Genomic DNA, 22,896 nt, shown 5'->3' with positions numbered 1-22,896 from the left:
AAAGTCTTCATGGTTTTACAACCTGTCCTTCATAGACAGAAACTAACAAGTCCTCAAATAAAATAAAAGCTCTAATCAAGTAAAGAACCATAAGTATTTACATGATTATCAGGTTAAAAGATTCTTACCACCTGTACCTTTTTGTCTATATGTTAAATACTCATCTCTACTAATAAGACTCTGGCTCAGACAAAACATTTAAAGGCATCGCTTTGTGTTCCTTGTCCTTCAGCATGCTGATTCAGCATATCTGGGGATATTGCTTTGGGAATGCATTATTTCTAGAAATACAGTCTGCGTGGATCAGAGTGCTGAGTCAGCAAACTGATGATGAGCTGTGTGGGGGAAATGTGAGGATTTATTGCTGCTTTTAAGATGAGGGCCAAATCTCTGGGATGAGGTAAGGTTGATAGTTTGCTTGCTATTAGTCCATTTGTGCAGTGTACTGGAGGTATCAAGTGTGATGGTGTAGATAAATCTGGTTATAAGCTCTGGGAAACAGATTTCTTATTTTAACAATTAAATACATTTTATACTTGGCTCTTTGTTATTTTTAATTTCATTTTTAAATACATCAGAAATCAAAGTATACTTCTTGAAAATATACATATTTCATATTTGGCAACCATTTACAGTGCTAAGTAACCAAAATGTACTTTTTATATTTCTGATAAAAGCATAGGATATTAATTTTACCAATGCCAGTTTAGTCATAGGTATAATTTTGAGCCATTAAACATAGAAATTGTCTGAGAGAATATGATTTTATGTGAATGCAGTCTGTGAGAATTAAGTCAGCATACCCAAAAAGGTTCAGAAAGTCACAAAAGATTTGGGTAAGAATTTATGCTGCCTTCTACAATATGCACTCTATACACATTTTTAATTTAACTTCAAAAAGCCCACACATAAATGTGATATTTCCAATCTACAAGCAACATTGTTAAGCACTCTTTAAAGTAAGTTAAATTAAATTGACATCAACACTACAGAGAAGTATAAACAATCAAAATCTAGGTGATATAGCATAAAAGAGTCTTCCCAGGTGGTGCAGTGCTAAAGAATCCACCTACCAGTGCAGAAGATGCAAGAAATCTGGGTTCGATCCCTAGGTCGGGGAGATTCCTTGGAGTAGAAATGGCAACCCACTCCAGCATTCTTGCCTGGAAAGTTCCATGGACAGATCTATAGTTCTTGGGGTGACAAAGGGTTGGACATTACTGAACATGCATGCGGCCACAGCATAAGACAGTGTAACTCAAATACCACCAGGGTTAAAGCATGTTTAGGAGTAAAATTTAAAGAATAATTTTTCTTGACCAAAACTGAACATGATGAAGATTTTGCAAAAGACCAGAGAAAATCAGAACACACTGGGTAATCCTGCTTAAAAATGAGAAAACCTGCTATAGACCTTAACTGAGTGAAATGATGAGTCCTTAGAAGAAAAGGTGAGAAACTAAATAAAATACGTTTCAAGGACTATCTTATAGAGCATTGTAAATTAATCCTAATATGAGGAGCCTGGGGAGCTCTTTTAACTTTTTGACTTGAGAAGCTAAATGGTAAGTGAAAAGTCAGAAAGCTGATTTGAAGTGAGTTATAAAAATGAATGCTAGAGAAAAATTGAGAAATTTAAATGTTAGTCAGGGAGACTATTTAAAATCTAGTTTAGAGATGACCTTCAATGATTTTGAGAGACAAGAAGAAAGTAAAAAGTAGCAGAATATGTCACCCAATAATATACCTCTTTGGCATAAAGATCATTTTTAGAAACTGCAAACATAGGAGAAGTTCTGAAAAGAGTAGAATTTACCCTTTGTAAGGGAAACTTACATTTATAAAAATAATTTCCATTTGCAAATGTGTCTTACTCTAGATACCAGGAAGAAAAGGATGACTAAATCATAAGAGAGTCAATGAACAGGAAAGGTAGGGTTTAAATCTGCAAAATAAACTTTATTCTTGCTTACCTTAATTTTCCTGATATCTCATAATTGATTTTGCTTCCTCTCTCAATATCTTTCTTTTGTCTTGGTAGGAGATGTGTTTAACATGGCAAAGAAGAGAAGGTAATGAAACAAAGAAGATCATATAATGATAAAGGGGTCAATTCATCAAGCATATACAGCAATTGTAAATACATGTACCCATAAATTGAGCACCTAAATATATTAAGGCAACATATCTGAAGGGAGAAATAGACAATAATTCAATATTAATAGGATTCTTCAAAACCTCACTTTCAGTAATAGCTAGATCATCCTCACAGAAGTTCAACAAGAAAAAAGTTGGGCTTGAATCATGCTTGAGACCAAATGCAACTAATACACAAAGAATATTCTATCCAACAGCAATATTATATATATTTTTCACAAGCACACATGGAACATTCTCCAGAAGAGATTTTATGATGGAAAATAAAATAAATCTTAGCAAATTTAAGGATATTGAAGTCATTCCAAGCATCTATACTGATCAGAAAATTATGAAACCAGAAATCAATAATAGGAAAAACCCCTGAAAAATACACAAATGTATAGAAATTAAAGAATACTCTACTAAACAATCAATGGAATCAAAGAAAAATTCAAATGAGAAATCAACAAATATCTTGAAACTAAAGGAAATGGAACAACATCAAAACCTGTGGGATACTGCAAAAACTGTTCTAAGAGAGAATTCTATAGCAATAAATGCCTACATTAACAAAAAATAAATATCTCTAATAAACACTTAACATTATAGACAAAGAACTAGGAAAAAAAAAACTAAAACCAAAGTTTGCAGAAAAAATAACACAGATCAGAGTATAAATTGAATGAAATATGTATCACAATATAAAAATTAACAAAAGTAATAGATGATTTTTTGAAATGGTAAGCAAAATTGACAAATCTTTTGCTAGAGTTTTTCTTTTTTTTTTTTTGAAAGTGTTTGTTAGTTGCTCAGTCCTATCTGACTCTTTGTGATCCCATGGACTGTAGCCCACCGGGCTCCTCTGTCCATGGAATTCTCCAGGCAAGAATATTGGAGTGGCTATCCATTCCCTTCTCTAGGGGATCTTCCTGACCCAGAGATCAAATCCAGGTCTCCAGGATTGTAGGTAGATTCTTCACCATCTGAGCTACAGGGATGCCCAAAATAAAATCATAAATAAAGGAATCAGAACAACTGATACCACAGAAATACAAATAATTAAGGAGAGAATCTATGAACAGTTATATGTAAACAAAATCTACAATCTAGAAGAAGATACATTTCCATAAACCTACATGTTACTAAGACTGAATCATAAAGAAAGAAAATCTGAACAGACCAAATAACATGTAATGTGACTGAATCAGTAGTCAATGAGTCCACAACACGCAAGAGTCCAGTTTAGTTTCACTAGTGAATATTACCTTTGAAGAATTAATGGTAAAAATATTTAAGGAATATCAAAAACTCTTCTTACTAGACAAGCATTAATCTGAAACCAAAGCCAAATTAAGACTTTACAATAAAAGAAAAACCAAATCAATTTTCTTAATATGTAAGGAAATGAAAAATGTAAAACTTCTTCAATAAAATATCAGCAAAATGAATTACTCAATACATTAAAAGGATCAAAGGTTATGACCAAATGATATTTATTTCTGGATGCAAGAATAGTTCAACACACACAGGTCAATAAGTGTGATATGCCACACTAATAGAATGGAAAATAAAAATCATATGATTGTCTCAGAGGCAGAAAAAGCATTTGGCAAAATACAATATCCTTTCACAATAAAAAAACTTTCAACAAATTTGGTGTAGAGAAAATACTTCAACATAATAAAAGCCATATAAAACAAGCACATAGTCAACATTATAGTCAACATTGAAAGGGTAAAACCTTGTTTCCATCAGATCAGGAAGAAGTCAAGTGTGCCCATCCTCCCCATTCCCATTCCCATTCAAAATAATACTGGAAGTCATATTCAGAGCAATCATGCAAGAAAAAGAAATAAAACACATCCAAATAGGAAGTAAAGGAGTAAGTCATCTTTGTTTTCAGGTTGTATAATTCTACATGCATATGTAAAGATAATCCTAAGGACGCTATCAAAAACTGATTAGTTACAAAATCTAATCACCAAATTTAGTAAAGTTGCAGGATACAAAATCAACATACACAAATCAGTTACATTTCTATACACTAACAACAAAACATGTGAAAGTTAAACAAAGAAGACAATTTCATTCACAATAGCAGTAAAACAGTAAAATTCCTAGGAATAAATTTAACTAAGGGAGATGATAGAATTGTACACTGAAAACTATAAGATGAAAAAATTGAAGAAGACAAACAAGTGAAAGAAAGCCCTTGTTCATTGATTGGAAGCATTAATATCATTAAAGTATTTATAATATCCAAAGTTATCTATAGATTTTATACAATTCCTATCAGAATCCCAATGGAAATTTTTACATAAATAGAAAATAAAATATCATAAATTTTGTATGCAACCTCAAGAGACCTCAAATAGCCAAAGCAATTCTGAGAAAGAAAAACAAAATTGGAGGCATCAGACATCCTAATTTCAAACTATAGTACAAAGTTATAATAATCAAAACAGTATGGTACAAACATAGAAAGGAATGAAACCAAACTGATAGCCCAGAAGTAAACCCTAACATATATATTCAACTATATGTGACAAAAAGATAAGAATTATCAATGGGGAAAGGATGGTATTTTCAATATATGGTGCTGGGAAAACTGGATAGCCACATGCACAAGAATGAAATTGGATGTCTACCTTACACCATTCTCAAAAGTTAACTCAAAATGAATTAAAGACTTAAATATAAGATCTAAAACTGTAACACTGCTAGAAGAAAACTTAGATAAAAAGCTCCTTTACATTTGTCTCAGCAATAATTTTCTAAATGTGACACACAAGAACAAAAACAAAAATAAATGAGACTTTATCAAACCAAAAAGCTTTTGCATAGTAAAAGAAAAAAAATCAACAAAATGAAAAGAAAACTAAGGAATGGGAGAAAATATTTGCAAATCCACATGTGATAAGGGGTCAGTATCAAAATACATAAAGAGTTCATGTAACAAATAGCAAAAAAATAAAAAAAATCAAACAACCTGATTAGAAATAGATAGATGCACTGAATGGCTATTTTATTTTCAAAGAAGACATATAAATTGCCAAGAGGTACATGAAAATATGCTGAATAGTACTAATCATCAGGAAAATGCAAGTCAAAACCACAAGGAAATATCATTTCACATCTATGAAAATGTCTATCATTCAAAAGCAAGTGTGGGTGAGAATGTTAAAAATAAATAAATAGATAAAACAACTTGAGCATTGTTAGTGGAAATGCAAGCTGTTGCAACCACTATGAACACAGTCACAGATAATAAATCCACAAACACAGAAAACTAATCAAACTGATTACATGGATCACAGCCTTGTTTAACTCAATGAAACTATGAGCCATGCTGTGTAGGGCTATCCAAGATGGATGGGTCATGGTGGAGAATTCTGACAAAACGTAGTCCACTGGAGAAGGAAATGGCAAATCACTTCAGTATTCATGCCTTGAGAACCCCATGAACAGTATGAAAAGGCAGAAAGATATGACACTGAAAGATGAACTCTGCAGGTTGATAGGTGCCCAATATGCTACTGAAGAAGAGTGGAGAAATAAATCCAGAAAGAACGAAGAGACAGAGACAAAGCAAAAACAATGTCTAGTAGTGGATGTGATTGGTGATGGAAGAAAAGTCCAATGTTATAAAGAGCAATATTGCATAGGAACCTGGAATGTGAGGTGCATGAATCAAGGCAAATTGGAAGTGGTCAAACAGAAGATGGAAAGAGTGAACATTGACATTTTAGGAATCAGTGAACTAAAATGGACCAGAATGGGTGAATTTAATTCAGATGACCATTATATCTACTGTTGTGGGCTAGAATACCTTAGAAGAAATTCACACTAATCCAAGTCCATGCCCTAACCAGTAATGCTGAAGAAGCTGAAGTTGAATGGTTCTATGAAGGCCTACAAAACCTTCTAGAACTAATACCCAAAAAAGGTGTTCTTTTCATTACAGAGGACTGGAAAGCAAAAGTAGGAAGAGATACCTGGAGTAACAGGCACATTTGACCTTGGAGTATAAAATGAAGCAGGGCAAAGGCTAACAGAGTTTTGCAAAGAGAACGCACTGGTAGTAGCAAATACCCTCTTCCAACAACACAAGAGAAGACTCTACACATGGACATCACCAGATGGTCAATACCAAAATCAGATTGATTATATTCTTTACAGCTGAAGAAAGAGAAGCTCTATACAGTCAGCAAAAACAAGATTGGGAGATGACTGTGGCTCAGATCATGAACCTCTTATTGGCAAATATAGAATTAAAGAAATTAGGGAAAACTACTAGATCATTCAGGTAGGACCTAAATCACATCCCTTACGATTATAAAGTGGAAGTGACAAATAGATTTAAGGGATTACATATGACAGACAGAGTGCCTGAAGAACTATAGACAGAGGTTCATGACATTGTACAGGAGGCAGGGATCAAGACCATCCCCAAGATAAAAAAAATGCAAAAAGGCAAAATGGCTGTCCAAAGAGGTTTTACAAATAGCTAAGAAAAGAAGAGAAATGAAAGGCAAAGAAGGTAAGAAAAGATATACACATCTGAATGCAGAGTTCCAAAGAATAGCAAGGAGAGATAAGAAAGCCTTCCTCAGTGATCAATGTAAAGAAATAGAAAAAAAAAACTATAGAATAGGAAAGATTAAAGTTCTCTTCAAGAAAATTAGGGGTACCAAGGGAATATTTCATGTAAAGATTGTCACAATGAAGGACAGAAATTGAACAAACCTAACTGAAGCAGGAGATATTAAGAAGAGGTGGCAAGAATATACAGAAGAGCTATGCAAAAACGATCTTCATAATCCAGATAACCACGATGATGTGATCACTCACCTAGAGCCAGATATCTTGGAATGCGAAGTCAAGTGGGCCTACGAACAAAGCTAGAGGAGGTGTTGGAATTCCAGTTGAGCTATTTCAAATCCTAAAAGATGACGTTGTGAAAATGCTGCACTCAATATGTCGGCAAATTTGGAAAACTCAGCAGTGGCCATAGGATTGGAAAAGGTTAGTTTTCATTTCAATCCCAAAGAAAGACAATGCCAAAGAGTGCTCAAACTACTGCACAACTTGTTTCATCTCACACACTAGCAAAGTATTGCTCAAAATTGTCCAAGCCAGGCTTCAGCAATACATGAACTGTGAACTTCTGGATGTTCAAGCTGCATTTAGAAAAGGTAGAGGAACCAGAGATCAAATTGCCAACATCTGTTGGATCATTGAAAAAGCAAGAAAATTCCAGAAAATCACCTACTTCTGCTTTATTGACTAATCCAAAGCCTTTGGCTTTGTGGATCACAACAAACTGTGGAAAATTCTTATAGTGATGGGAATAACAGACCACCTTACCTGCCTCCTGAGAAATCTATATGCAGGTCAGGAAGCAGCAGTTAGAACTGGACTTGGAACAACAGAGTGATTCTAAATTGGGAAAGGTGTACATCAAGGCTGTATATTGTAACCCTCCTTATTTAACTTATATGCCGGGTAGATCACAAGAAATGCTGGACTGGATGAAGCACAAGTTGAAATCAAGATTGCTAAGAGAAATATCAATAACCTCAGATATGCAGATGATACCACCCTTATCTCAGAAAGTGAAGAGGAACTAAAAAGCTTCTTGATGAAAGTGAAAGAGGAGAGTGAAAAATCTGACTTGAAAATAAACATTTGAAAAACTAAGATCATGGGACCTGGTCCCATCACTTCATGGCATATAGATGGGTAAACAAGTGAAACCATGACAGACTTTATTTTCTTGGGCTCCAAAATCACTGCAGATTGTGACTGCATCCATGAAATTAAAAGATGCTTTCTCCTTGGAAGAAAAGCTATGACCAACCTAGACAGCATATTAAAAAGCAGAGACATTACTTTGCCAACAAAGGTCCATCTAGTCAAAGCTATGGTTTTTTTCAGTAGTCATGTATGGGTGTGAGAGTTGGACTATAAAGAAGGCCGAGCATCAAAGAATGATGCTTTTGAACTATGGTGTTGGAAAAGACTGTTGAGAGTCCCTTGGACTGCAAGGAGATCCAACCAGTTAATCCTAAAGGAAATCAGTCCTGAATATTCATTGGAAGGACTGATGCTGAAGCTGAAACTCCAATACTTTGGGAGTATTGGGAGTAAACTCCAATACCTGATGGGAAGAAGTGATTAATTGGAAAAGATCCTGATGCTGGGAAAGATTGAAGGCAGGAGGACAAAGGAATGCCAGAGGATGAGATGGTTGGATGACATCATCGACTCAATGGAAATGAATTTGAGCAAGCTCTGGGAGTTGGTGATGGACAGGGAAGCCTGGAGTGCTTCAGTCCATGGTGTCTCAAAGAATCAGACATGAACTGATGAATATAGTATGGAGTTTTCTAAAAAATTAAAAAAGAACTGCCATACGATCCAGTAATTCCACTTCTAAGTATATATCCAAAGCAATCAAAACAGGATGTAGAAGATATTTCTACCCTCTCATGTTTGTTGCAGTTTAATTTGCAATAGCCAAGAGAATGGGACAATCTTAGCGGTGTCTGCTATAGATGAATGGATACAGAAGATGTGACTGCATGTTTGTGTGTATGTGTGAAGGATGAATATAATAAAGAATAAAATACATAGCAGAACCTCATTCAGCCTTGAGAAAAAGCCAAATAGTATCATTTGTGACAAATCCACTGAAAGTTGAGAATATTATGCTAAATGAAGTGTCAGAGAAAGACAAATACTGTATGATATCACTTCTACGTGGGATCTAAATTAGCTAAATTTGTAGAAACAAAAGACAGAATGGTGGTTCCCAGGAGCTGGGGTAAGTGAAAGGGGAAAATATTTGTCAGAGGGTGCAAATTTACAAATATAAAATGAGTAAGTTCTGAGGTATAATGTACACCATGGCAATTATAGCTAATAATATTGTATTATATAGTTGTAAGTTACTAAGACCATACGTACACCATAAAAAGTGCTATTATGTGATTTGTTGAAGGTGTTAGCTAATGATGTGGTGGTAATCATTTTGTAATATATGTATATCAAATCAACATGCTGTATATCTTAAGCTTGTGTGTGCTGTGCCAGGTTGCCTCAGTCATGTCTGACTCATTGCGACCCTATGGACTGTAGCTCACCAGGATCCTCTGTCCATTAGATTCCCTAGGCACAATACTGAAGTGAGTTGCTATATTTTTCTGCAGGGGATCTTCCCAACCCAGGGCTTGAACCTGTGTCTCTTAGGTCTCCTGCATTGGCAGGTGGGTTCTTTACCACTAGTGCCATCTGGGAAAATCTTAAGCTTACCCAATGTTATATGTTGATTATATCTTAATAAAACTGAAAAAAATAAATATTTACATTTAAAGATTAAAAAGAATAAGTGTTGAATCTGAGCAAAAGAATCTTTATGGAAGAATGCTGACAACTTAGGTCTCAACAGGGAAACTTGGTTTAGTAAATTATCACAGTTTGAAGTCTTCTTATTGTTGGCCTTTCTGATAATTTTGTCAGAGTTTACTTAATTCAGGGATGCTCCTACACTAGCAGAGCTAACTAGATAACTGTGCAAAATATATTTATATTAAGAAATCTCCACAAATATTAATTCTATGATGATTCAGATCCGTTCAGTTCAGTTGCTGTCATGTCTGACTCTCTGCAACCCCATGGACTACAGCACGCCAGGCCTCCCTGGCCATCACCACCTCCCGAAGTTTACTCAAACTCATGTCCATTGAGTTGGTGATGCCATCCAACCATGTCATCCTCTATCAACCCCTTCTCCTCCTGCCTTCAATCTTTCTCAGCAGCAGGGTCTTTTCAAATGAGTCAGTTCTTTGCATCAGGTGGCCAAAGTACTGGAGTTTCAGCTTCAGCATCAGTCCTTCCAATGAATATTCAGGACTGATTTCCTTTAGGATGGACTGGTTAGATCTCCTTGCTGTCCACGGGACTCTCAAGAGTCTTCTCCAACACCACAGTTCAAAAGCATCAGTTCTTAGATGCTTCGGTTTCTCTATGGTCCAACTCTCACATCCATATCTGACTACTGGAAAAACCATAGCTTTGACTAGAGGATCTTTGTTGACAAAGTAATGTCTCTGCTTTTTATATGATGATTAATTTCCTATTTATTATTTTCTCCAATTACTACCCATTAAGGCATAATAAATCATGGCACTTTGCCTCAGATATGGATAAGAAGGTCTCTAAGAGAAGCTCTCACTTTGAGTCCAGTGAATGGGACAGAGGAGTCTCTATGGTGCAGAGGCAGTGAGAGAAATCTCCACTCCCTGTTTTCTTTCTTTCCCAGCTGTGCTCACAGGCAGTTCCCACTCCTGATGCTGCAATTCTAAGGCTGCAGTGAGCATGAAGGTACCTGAAACACAGATACAGAAATCCTTCTCTCTGATCAGAGGAACTGTGGCCCAGAAAGTTTGGGGGACGGATGGACATCTATGTTGATTTTTACTTCTATATCCTCCTGTCACTTGCGCACAACAAAATTTAGCATCAGGAAACACACAGTAGAGCTGTGAGAATAAAGCTGTGGCTTACTACCTAGATGACCGGGAAAGGAGGCCCTGGAATCTGGAGAATGTTGGAGAAATCAAAGAAAGGAAGGAGTTTGAAAATAGATCCATCTCAGGGCTCATAGAAGAATAACCAGAAGTATAAATAAGGTCTATCAAAGCAGCAGGGAAATCTTTCCTTGTAAGTCATCAGAGAACTGGGAACCGGCTTAAATTTTTGAGCTCAAAGATGGTTTCTAAAATAGAAATATTCTGAAGAAGGAACGAACCTAATTTTGGGGCTATCCTTCCATTGGATATAAAAATCCATCCCTTTGTACAGGAAGACAGTGGTGTGTAGGGAATATAAAAAACTTTAATAGTCTCATGTATCACTGCTAACAAATTATAGTCCTTGGACCAGTTAGCTGTCCCCATTGAGCTTTGTTTTCTTGATTTATAAACTATGGGGTTTATAATAAATATGATTTAAAAATCTTGATTATTTTAATAATCTGAATGGAAAGCACAATCACTTTTCTATATATATAAATATTCAAACACCTATATACCTCCCAGGAATGGTTACTCTTATCCTAATGATCCTTGAGTTTTCATTTTAATTGTATTGCATTTTCATGTATATTAACCCATTTTATTCAAGTGTAGCTCCCAGGAGTTAGGCAAAAATAATGTCACATTTGCATATTATCTTTTAATTTATATAGTACCAGTTCATGATTTCATTGCAATCTCATTAATGCTCAATGAAATAGACAGTAGAAGTATTATTCTCATAGTTTACAATTATGAGTACTGAGGGTGAAATAGTTCAGTTGAATGATATGTAGAAGGCTATGCTTTATACCATGAAGCAAAACTAAAAGCAAAGAATTTTTTGTCAGTGTCAAATGCTCTTTCTTCACATAGTGCTGCTACATGTGGAAAGATAAACTGGAGATTTTATTAATTTTCACTAATAACAGAATTCACTAGCCTTGTATCCTTCTTAATTTCTAACACAATTTAATTTCTCTATCATTATTTAATCATGTGACCTTAGGAAAATTATAGTCTTTTAGAGCCTTATATTTTATCTATAAACTGGAAATACTGACATTAGTCTTGCATGGGAAAGTTCTTTAAAAAATCAGCATTAATCTGATGAAAGTTCAGTTCAGTTCAGTCACTCAGTCGTGTCTGACTCTGTGACCCCATGGACTTCAGCAAGCCAGGTTTCCCTATACATAACCAACTCTTGGAGCTGGCTCAAACTCATGTTCATCTGCTGAAAAGTATAGCATTATAATAGATAGTATTATTTAATTACTATTATAATATCTTAGTATTATTTAATTACTATTATAATATCTATCTATTTTATATTACTTTCATGGGAATTGAAACAATCTAACAGCCACTGGCACTCTGCTTTTGGGGTGTATTCTGTCAACAGCACTTCTTGAGCCTCCATTCAGATATCAATGGTCACTTGTGTGAAGTGACCTATGAATTGAGACCCAGCCATTCATAGCTGGACCTGATGGGAATTTCCCAAGGCTCTCTAGTAAGAAATAATCTTTATTGGTGAATCAGAGATATATCACTGTTCTGGAGCACAATCTGTTCACTATCATGATCCCCTACTTTGCAATTTGACTTGAATGTGTATAACCCGCAGACTTCCTAATCTAAGCACGCGTGATACTGACTCTTGGCTTGTGGGAAAATAAAATAAACAAGACAGAGGCTCTAATGCTGACTCTGAACTCAGTAGCTGTGTAATCTCAGATATATTACTTTTTTTCCAGTTATGTAGATATTTTAAAATAAATGTTGCACATTTCAATGGGATAACAAAAGAATCTAGAAATCACTGTGATGGAGAAAATTGGGTATATTATGTAATCAATTTCTCAAGTCTCTGTTTCTGTTAAAATAAATGGCACGCTAATTTCTTCTTTAAAAGATATGTTAGTGTTTAATTCAATGAGACAATGTGAGTGTAGAAATTCCACCATACAGTAGCACTATGGGACATATTCTTTCCATTTATCTTTGATAGTTGAGCTGTTTCTGTTTTGTTTTGCTGTATTTCTCTTGATTTCTGCCGAATACTCTGTGTTCCCAAATGGAAAATTTTTGTTGTCCTTAGGTTACAAAACCTACTAGGATACTTCTAATGTTGACTGTGATGAACAAAGATTTTTATTTGTTGACAGATTGTTAAACATCCGATGTATTAATAATTTGATTACATGCATTAAGTTTTAAATACTCCCTATAACCACCTAAAGTACAGACTGCCATTATTTCACTACCTAACTGAGGAAACTAAATCTTAGAAAGCTATATAAATTGTTAAAATTTACAGAGTAAATCAATAGCAGAGGCTGTATGTAAACCTGGAGGTAAAAATCTGGGTATTTAAACTAGCACCAGGCCAAATTATTTCCTCTAGCAAATCTGAGCATTCTTCTGCTCATCAAATCCTGGGTCCTGCACAGGGACCCCTAGGACATGAAAGGCTATATTCTTAGCACCATAGAAAATAACTTGGAAATATAATGCTAAAGATGCAGCATACTGAGCTCCCTAAATTTGAAAAGAGAAACACAGGGTGAGCTTGACATCTCCAATTACCACATGAAAATGATTACTGAAGAAAGACAACTAATAGTCCATACCTGGGGATACTTACATCGCATATTTTGTTGTTGTTGTTGTGTTAGTCCATTTCCATCACATATTTTGAGAAGCCATTTCTTAGCACTTAGAAATATCATTAGAGCAGCTAGAAACCCAGAGACAATCTCACAACAGTGTTAGGATGATTTTGTTAGCTGAGACTCTTAAATCGCCTGATTTCACCATTTGTCATAGGCACTGGGGATATTTCCTTTTCTGATATGCAAATATCTAATTGTTCTCTAACATCCAAAGCAATGATAATTTGTTGTCTTTCTGTCATCGTGCAGTGTAATTTCAGAATAAGCCAACAATGAGGCATCATCCCAATTCCCTATAATTTGAAGAATCAAAACAGTTGTGTGTTAGTATAAAGACTACAAAATCAAGAAGGAAATTTTTATACTGAAAGTTAATAGGAAAACATGTGTTTAGGATGTGTGTTCAGGGGTGGAGATGAGAACTGTTAGGAATCATATACTTGATTTTTCTTTGCAAATCCAGTCATATTTGATCTGTTCAGTGTATGTATTAAGTTTATTTTGAAACTCTAAAGTTAAGTACCAGGATTAAACCAAGTACCGGATAGTAATGTATTAAGACCTTTGAGTAAAAGCAACATACATTATATGTTGCTGCTGTTTAGTTGCTAAGGTGTCTGACTCTTTTGTGACTCCATGGGCTGTAGCCCACCAGTCTTCTCTGTCCATGGGATTTCCCAGGCAAGAATACTATAGTGGGTTGCCACTTCCTTCTCCAGGGGATCTTCCCAATCCAGAGATTGAAGCCATTTCTCCTGCATTGACAGGTGGATTCTTTACCACCACACCATCAAGGAAGTCCACATAATATGTATATTGCTTTAAATTTTACAAAATACTGCTTTATTTTATTCTACATATCCTTGGTAATTGGTGCATGGCAGCCTCAATAAACATTTCTTAAAAAAGAAAAACTTCATAATATTCTACTTATTTTATAATAACCCTGGGAACTGAATATTATTACCATTTCCTGGTTATTCAGATGTGTTAAAAGGCCTGATTGAGATAATAAGAGCATTTCAGGTCATCCAAAGGCAGGTCAAAACTTTAACATACAAAGTTCTACAACTTCAAAAGCCACATTTTTTACCCCATCACACTTTGCAGCTTACCTCTGGAGAAAATATGAGCTCATCTGTAAAATATTAGACTTCATAATCAAAAACCATGTAAAATCAGCCTAAGTTTTTTCATTTCAGAGTTTCAATATAAATTATAATTTATAGACACTACTCATTATCATGTTTCATATTGCATATTCATGATATTTAATATTATTTTTTGTTGACTTTATCCTTTCCTATTGGTTTTTAAATAAAGTCTTAGAGATTCCAAGAGAACAAGTATTTTCTAAAAACAAGACAGAATATCCTTTCCAATTGTGACCTGGATCAGAAGACTTATCTTCTTCTCTTTTTGGAGGAAAATATATAGTTAAATATTTACATCTAGTCATCCTTTCGGAGAAGGCAATGGCACCCCACTCCAGTACTCTTGCCTGGAAAATTCCATGGACAGAGAAGCCTGGTAGGCTGCAGTCCATGGAGTCGTTGAGAATCAGACACGGCTGAGCGACTTCACTTTCACTTTTCACTTTCATGCATTGGAGAAGGAAATGGCAGCCCGCTCCAGTGTTCTTGCCTGGAGAATCCCAGGGATGGGAGAGCCTGGTGGGCTGCCGCCTATGGGGTCGCACAGAAGTCGGACACAACTGAAGCGACTTAGCAGCAACAGCAGTCATTCTTTATGATGATCAACCTAACGAAAATGTTCAAATTAGTACATGTTGTTTGAATGTATGTAAAAATCTTTGAATGATATTCAGTTGGCTCCATGTTATATATTATAGTGCATCAGATCCACTCTAGTGCTGAAAAACGTATTCATAGTTCTGATCCAAAAAATTACTGGAAGATCCAAATATCATTCAGTAAGCATTTCAATTCATACATAAAATATCTGTTCAAGGATTCAGGTACCATGACAGTAATCAAATTGTGTAGCTTAGGGAAATCACCAAGATAGAAGACCAGGGTCTCCAGTTGCACTAATGCAAGATTTTTGAGGAAATTGAGTGGAAAAATACTTTCTGTGAGTAAATCTGCAATTAGAGTAGTGAAAATGTTGGTCTCAGTAAAGAGTAGTTAGTGAAAATAATAACTGTGCCTGCACACCATGGCTGAATTTCTACTTACTCAAAATTTCTCCCATCAGGGTTTCTTATACCATGCTTTCTTGCTTAGGAAGATCCAAATGCCCAATCATCTCTTTTATTTTGTTTAGGTTTATTTTGCCCTAGGTGCCTTGCTATGATGTTTTAAAGCTAAAGACAACACAGATATCATGATTTCTACTCCCAACATATGCTGAAATTCACTCCACAGCACCCTAGGGAGAGACTACATAACCTTTGCTTGAATATGGTCTGATGGAGAATATCATTAGGAAAAGAAGTGGTTCATACTAAGTTTTGCTTTCCTTAATTATATGCCTCTCTGAAATTTCTGCTCATTTGTCCTGAGGATTTAAGGACATACCACCTCAAAAGATTTTGAGCTGAACACATTTGAAAAATAACAAATGCATAGAGTGGCTTTCTTCAAACTCCCTTTATCTGAAACATATCCTCATTTGTCATCATTTCCCTTCTCAGAAGTTTCATCAGCCAGGGAAGACAGACTTTTGTTACAAGAGAAGAGACTAGAAGTTTGTACCACACCCAAACTATCACATCTCTCATTTATTTTTCTAAGGGCCCATTCATCTTTCCTAAAAATTATTTCATCTCTCCTAAAATTGCTTCTCTCTCTCTCCCATTCCTCTATTAAGCTCCTAAAGCTCATCACTTTTTTGTGGGGGTATTCACATTTTTTTTCCCATAATGCTCTGGGCATGCTATATTGCAAGTAAATAATTTAGTACACCTTTTCTCCTGTTTATCTACCTATTGCCAATTCATGTCACATACCCAGTTTCAAACCTAGGAAGGTAGAGGAAACATTTTTGCTCCCCTACAAGTATAATCTCATTCTTCTAAGAACATGAAACTATTTTGATTTTTCATTCATGAGATTCTGAGAAAAGAAAAAAAAATACACAAAGTGACTAATACTTGTAAAAGCACTTGGAATATCATTGGACACATAGTAAGCATTTAACGAAGGTTAGCTATCATTACTAGTTGCCTAGTTTGCTGTTGAGCTCAGTCATTGAGTTTTCCTTTTGTTTATTGTATATCTATAGACTCTTTTTTTCTGCTACATCATTTTTAAGTTCTCGGTTCCCTGTGAATATTACCAAGACTTGTCTTATTTTTGACTGACAGTTTCACTTCCCTCTAAATTAGTAATAAAATGATAAATATTATTTTATTTATAAAATAAAGTAAAACAAATACTAATAAATACATATTAAAATGACTATATACATAAACAAAATAATATTAAAATATTAAATTAAATTATATATTTACATAAATTATATGATAAATATTAATTAAATTATATATAATGCCTATGAATTAAAATATTAAATAAAATAAATATATAGCCTTAAAATAAAATATTACTTTATTTATAAAATAAATAAATATGTTCCTAAAATAAACAAGTGAGTAAATATGTTCCTAAGTTTCTTTGGTCGTAAAATGAAGTCATTCATCATTTATTCTAGAACTAGATAGAAGCCTATTATGAATCAACACTTATATGGGGGCATTTGATGATATTTATTTAGCTACTTTGCACTGATTTTAGAAAGACTTATTGAGGTAACAAATATTAGTTGCTTAACACCATGCCTGCTGCGTTTCATAAGTACTCAGTAAAGGTGACCTGGTGATTAGGAATGGTATTGGTAATGAAGGAAAAAATAGGCTATTACTGGGATGTGTATTCAAGGGAAAGAATTAACCAAAAGCCCAAGGTTATAGCAGAGCTCCAGGGAATGAATCCAAGAAAGATCTAAAGACAGCTATAAGGCTATAGGAGAACACACAACAAATGACTTGTCTTAGGTGGAGGATCACACGACATATTGTAACAGAGCAGGAAGATGGTCTCATTACTCTGCACCCTGTTACTAGGCACCAAGTCTTGCTCAGCCATTGCTCAGTGCCTCAGTTGGCCCTGCTCACAAGCAACCAACTGTTAATGAGCAACCATTAGTTGTCCCACTCAGCTATTGGTCAACACCACAGTGGGCTGTCTCAAATAGGAACCATTGGAAAAGTGATTCAGTCAAGGTTCAGTGGTGTGGTGGTCATCAGGTGGAAAGTCAGGTAAGAGGCAGATTCAAGCCTTCTCCAGGAGGCCCTCCAGCTTAGCCAGCTTTGGGTCAGTGGGTGAGCCGGAGGGCCCAGGGCACAGATTGGGAACTCTGTCCTGCAGGGCTCCAGAGCCATCACTAAGGCCCTCCACTAGCCTTGGCCCAGGCAGCAGTGAAACTCTCCCCCATCCCTGTCTCTGCGATCTACTAGCAGTGGCCATCTGTCTGGGTCACAGTCTGTGAGACCTGGTCTCCCCATTTGGTTGGCCTAAGGAAATGGAGGACCAGCTGGATTGGATGCCTGGCTTCCTCGGGTACGACAGCTGGGCAGAATGTGGGAACCTGGCCCTGAAGGAACTGACAACTGAGATTTGCCTCCCCTTAGCTAGGACTAGGACCTTGGAGGGTGAAAGCTGTGTCTTGGGACTTGCCTTTTCTTGTCAGGACAGACAGTAACATTCATCTGGTAGAGATTACAGGAACATCATTACTTGACCATGACTGAACCTCAAGAACAAAGGATCTGACACCAAGAAGCCTGTAACAACTAACCACGTCCATCCCTCACCTTTTGCTTTTAAAAGGACTTGCTGAAAGCTTTCAGTAACTTTGGGGGTCTTAGGGCATGAGACACCCATTTCATTGTATGAATCTGTAATAAATCTTTTTCTGTTACAAACTTTAGTGTTTAGTATTGATGGGCCTTACTCTGCATTGGACACACGGACTTGGGATTTTGGTAACAATATCTCAGAGTCACAGTTTTTGGTAACAACTTGGAACAGAAATCCAGAATGGAACCAAGAGGGAGATGGAAATGATAGAATATGTGTAAAGGATAAGAGCAAAATTGGAGAAAAAATGCAGTTAAATACATGTAAGAAAGAAAAATACAGAAGCAAGAAAAAAATAATACAATGATGTGAAAAATTGAATCTAAATGATATAATAGATATTGAGGAAGATTGAATTCCTGACATTCAAGGAAGGAAAAGATTGATGACAAATTCCAAACACAAACTCTCACAGAGGGTGAGGGTTCATGGAATTAGGAGCAAGAATGAGGTACTACATTCTTGGAACACATCTGAAACAAAGGTAGACCCCCAAATGGAATAATTAACAGCAAGGCTTGAATGTTTCAGAGGCAATGGAAGTAGGCCTTCTCATATATCTGGTGAACAAGACCAGAAAAAAGGGCTGAGACCTAAAACAGAGAGGTAATTGTTGCATCTCTAGTGTTAGAAAAATGTAAGAGAAGAAATTGGTAAAAACTAACACAGGACCTAAAGAGCCTTTTGGTGAGGGTGAAAGAGGGGAGTGAAAAGCTGGTTTGAAATTCAACATTAAAAAAAACTGAGATCATGGCATCTGTTCCCATCAATTCATGGCAAATATTAATAGAAGGGAAAAAAGTGTGAGCACTGACAGGTTTTATTTTCTTGGGCTCCAAAATCACTGTGGACAGTGACTGCAGCCATGGAATTAAAGGACACTTGCTCCTTGAAAGGAAAGCTATGACAAACCAAGACAGCATATTAAAAAGCAGAGACATCACTTTGCCAACAAAGGTCCATATAGTCAAACCTATGGTTTTTCCAGTAGTCATGTAAAGATGTGAGTTGAACCATAAAGAAGGCTCAGTGCCAAATAATTGATGGTTTTGAATTATGGTGCTGGAGAGGACTCTTGAGAGTCCCTTGGACAGCAAGGAGATCAAACCAGTCAATCCTAAAGGAAATCAACCCTAAATACTCATTGGAAGGACTGGTGCTGAAGCTCCAATATTTTGGCCACCTGATGCAAAGAGCTGACTCATTGGAAGAGATCCTGATGCTGGAAAGATTGAAGACAAAAGGAGAAGGGAGTGGAAGAAGCTGAGATGGGTAGATAGCATCACTGACTCAATGGACATGAATTTGAGCAAATTCTGGGAGATACTGGAGGACAGAGGAGCCTGGCAGGCTGCAGTGCCTGGAATCACAAATAGTCAGACACGACTTAGTGACTCAACAACAACAGCAACAAAAGTGCAGAGTCAAAGACCAGAGCAGGGTTCAAAATGAGGCAGGAGGAAGAAAATATTAATTCAGGACCACCTGTGAGATTCCCTTAATCTTAGCACTTGCTGCCATCTCATCTTAGTGTCTGTTTTTGGTGTAGTCAGTGTCACTGCCCCCTTGAACCCTGTGAACCTCTTAAGGTACCTATCCCATCCACAATGCTAAGAGAAAACACATTTGAACAACAGAGAAAAGGATGCTTGAGTTAAACATGATGTGGGAGGGGTAGGAGAGTGGGTCTTTCCAGTTCACAGTAGGTTTGTTGAAAGAATGAATGAACCAAGTGAGAAAAGTGCTGTTAGACCACTGTTGACTAAGGACAAGAGACTTCTACTGAAATAAACTTGCGTCCTCTCATCCATGTGCAGGAAACCCAATCTCCTGACACCTGGTTATGGTGAAGGAAAATGCAGCATCTACTGCACGGTGTTTATTGCAAGGAGTCCAGGGTAGCTGGTGCTGAAAACATTCAAACTCCGAGCTACCTGACGGATTTCAACATAAAGACTGGGTGAGGGAGGGGACTCTCAGGGCATATGATCAGCTGTACACAATCTTCTGATTGTTTGATGGTGAGGTAACAGGGCAGTGTCCTAGAGGTTAATATGATTAATTCTCTGGTACCAATAGGTGTGGGCTCTACATGTTGATGCTCATCAACTAGTAAATTTCCTTCATTTATTGGTGTTTTAGCATCTGTTAACTCAGGAAATATGCATCAGGTACTATTATCTAGGTGCTTCACAGAGGAGCTACAGCAGTGGATATAGAGGAGGCATCTGTCTTGGGAAGGCCCCATAGGGTTCCTGCTCAGTTATAAGCACAGGATTGAAAAACAACAACGGTGCTTACCTGAGTTTTGGTAGAAGCAGTTATTTAAAGTGGTTTTTTGTTTTGTTTTGTTTTTTTTAATTAGAAGGTATAGAGGGAGGTCATCAAGGGAATGTTACTGCAAATTAACCCATGACCGAGACCCAGGCAATAGGATACTCCTCACTGCCACCCCTGCCCTTGGAATTTATGTTGTGCTTGACTTCCCCACTCCCAGAAGCTGCACAAAGGACACAACCTTGAGATAAAAATGTGGTATTTAGATTAACTGGATGATGCATGTGACTGAATTCAGTTAGAGCCTTATATAAAGTTTTAAGATTTGGTAGGTAGGTGTGGAAAACTACTTAACTTGAGGCTGAGGTAGAAAGTAGATGGACCCCAGGCTGAGTAGCTGGAGTGTCAGGCTGAACAATCGGAGCTTGTCTTCCCGTGAAGTTTTAAGGAAAAAGATAATGACAGGAGTGGGGAGGAACTAAGCTCTGCTTGGGTAAAAACATAAGATGACCACATCTTTTATTCTTGACATCAAGGAGAACTAACCAACTGCACATGTCCAGCAAACTTCCTCTGTAGTCAAAAAGTGAGATGCCACTAACGTATCATATGTTCTGCCAACCTCACAGAGATTCTCACGCTGGAATCCATGTTGGCTAAAAGGTGTGTGTGCACCTTAGGGAGGGCCCTGAATCAGGTCAGATATAGGAACAAAGCAAGATGATTCATCGGAGGAAAACAAAGACCTGGAAGACAGCCCCTGTATTAGCAATTTGAGCCACCTCTTAGCACCCCTCTCTGGTGAGGACACCCATGCTCTTTCTCTGTTTAAAGCTCTGCTTTGCTTCTGTCCTAAATAAACTGCTCCTTTGTGTGCTCTCCCACATGCACTGTGCTTCCAATAAACTCTGTACCTGTTTCACAACCTTGGCCCATTTGAAAAATTCTTTTTTTTCAAAGAAGACAAGAGTCAGGGCTCTGCTTCTAGTCACTTACCCTGGGGGTCTAGTGGTTAGGATTCCTGGTTTTCATGCTTGTGGCACAGGTTTGATTTTCAGGTACAAAACTGAGATCTTGCTTCAAGCTGCTGCATACTACTGTCACCTCAAGATTAAGGCCACCCAAGAAATGCCTTATAAGAAAATATCCTTGCTCATTAAAACTGTCCATGGCCATCTGGAGTGATCTGCCTCTTTCTTTGGTATCTGCCTGCCCTTCCATGTATGGGAACAGTTTCAGATTACAACTGGGAAGCTGTAGAGATTGTGACCCAACAGAATTAGAGTTTGATTACCTAATAAATACTTGATGTCATACAAACGTGAAGTTCTAAAATTTCCTATTCTTACAAAGACTTTAAATAGCTAATATCTCAGATGATTTTAATTACTAAATTAAAGAAAGAAAAGTGAAGAAAGAACATAAGTAACATTCCCATCACAGACCACAGATGCATCATTGTAATCTCTTTATAATGCCAGCATCGAGGGACAGATGTAACATCTGTGATATAAATTAACTGTGCAATATTTATTAGTTTCCAAAAGGTGGTGATAGTCACATCCACACTTAGAAAATGTCAAATCCTGTCTACCTCAGAAACTTTTTAGAATTGTCTGTTTGTATGCCTAAATATTATCCATTCAACATATCCATCAAAAGAAAGTTGGCTATCATGCACAATGAAATAAACTCTCAAATAAAAAGAAATCATTTTTCCTTGAAAATTTGCTAATATTTATACATTACCAAATTGGGGTGTCTGACCTAGAAACCTAGTTCAGTTAAGTCTCAAGTCCTTGAAGAATTTATTTTTATGTATTCATTATTTTCTGAGCTCTGATGAGATTTGTATCACCAGCATACAGTGAAAGGCTGTAGCTTCCTTAAGCATTGCTTCTCTGGTGTTAAAGTGTGAGTGTGCATCTTTGTTGGAGCCATTAAATGGTACTTCTAGCAGACACCTGTGTCACAGTGTTAAGAGATTCCATTTTTAATGTGAGGGTATAAATGGATCCAAGTTATTGGCAAACACCTTGACTTTTTATACATTTCCCCTTTAGCTTTGAGGATTTTGAAGTCCTGAGAGCCTTGATCAGCACATACTCCATATCAGGGGAAGCCGAGCCACATGGACACACACAGTCAGACTTGAATGTAGAAAAGCAGAAGAACATACTCAGTGTATGTGTGGTACAGTCTGATGCATCAGGATGGTAAAATTCCAGACGTTCAGGGCAAAACACCATAAAATTCATGGTAGTGTTCTATGAGAAATATGTATTCCTCTGAAAGCTAGCAGAGAATTTGGGATTCGGGGATCTGTTGAAATCATCATTTGCTTTG

The 22,896-nt window shown here is 36.6% G+C and overlaps 1 long non-coding RNA gene across 1 annotated transcript; it reads right to left on the bottom strand.

Annotated features, from left to right (window-relative positions):
• Positions 1–543: 543 nt before the first annotated feature.
• On the bottom strand, positions 544–21,846 carry LOC145540840 (uncharacterized). Its single transcript, XR_014078579.1, has 5 exons — positions 21,547–21,846; positions 14,892–15,151; positions 13,363–13,683; positions 1,974–2,033; positions 544–1,193 (listed from the first exon to the last, which is right to left on the bottom strand). It is a non-coding gene; the product is annotated as an uncharacterized LOC145540840 (long non-coding RNA).
• Positions 21,847–22,896: the final 1,050 nt, after the last annotated feature.

Source organism: Giraffa tippelskirchi, chromosome 3, assembly GCF_054371585.1.
Source record: "Giraffa tippelskirchi isolate mGirTip1 chromosome 3, T2T-mGirTip1v1.2.pri, whole genome shotgun sequence".
Lineage (NCBI taxonomy): Eukaryota > Metazoa > Chordata > Mammalia > Artiodactyla > Giraffidae > Giraffa > Giraffa tippelskirchi.
The sequence above is the reverse complement of the archived record's forward strand: the minus strand, read 5'-3'. Positions and strand labels throughout refer to the sequence as shown.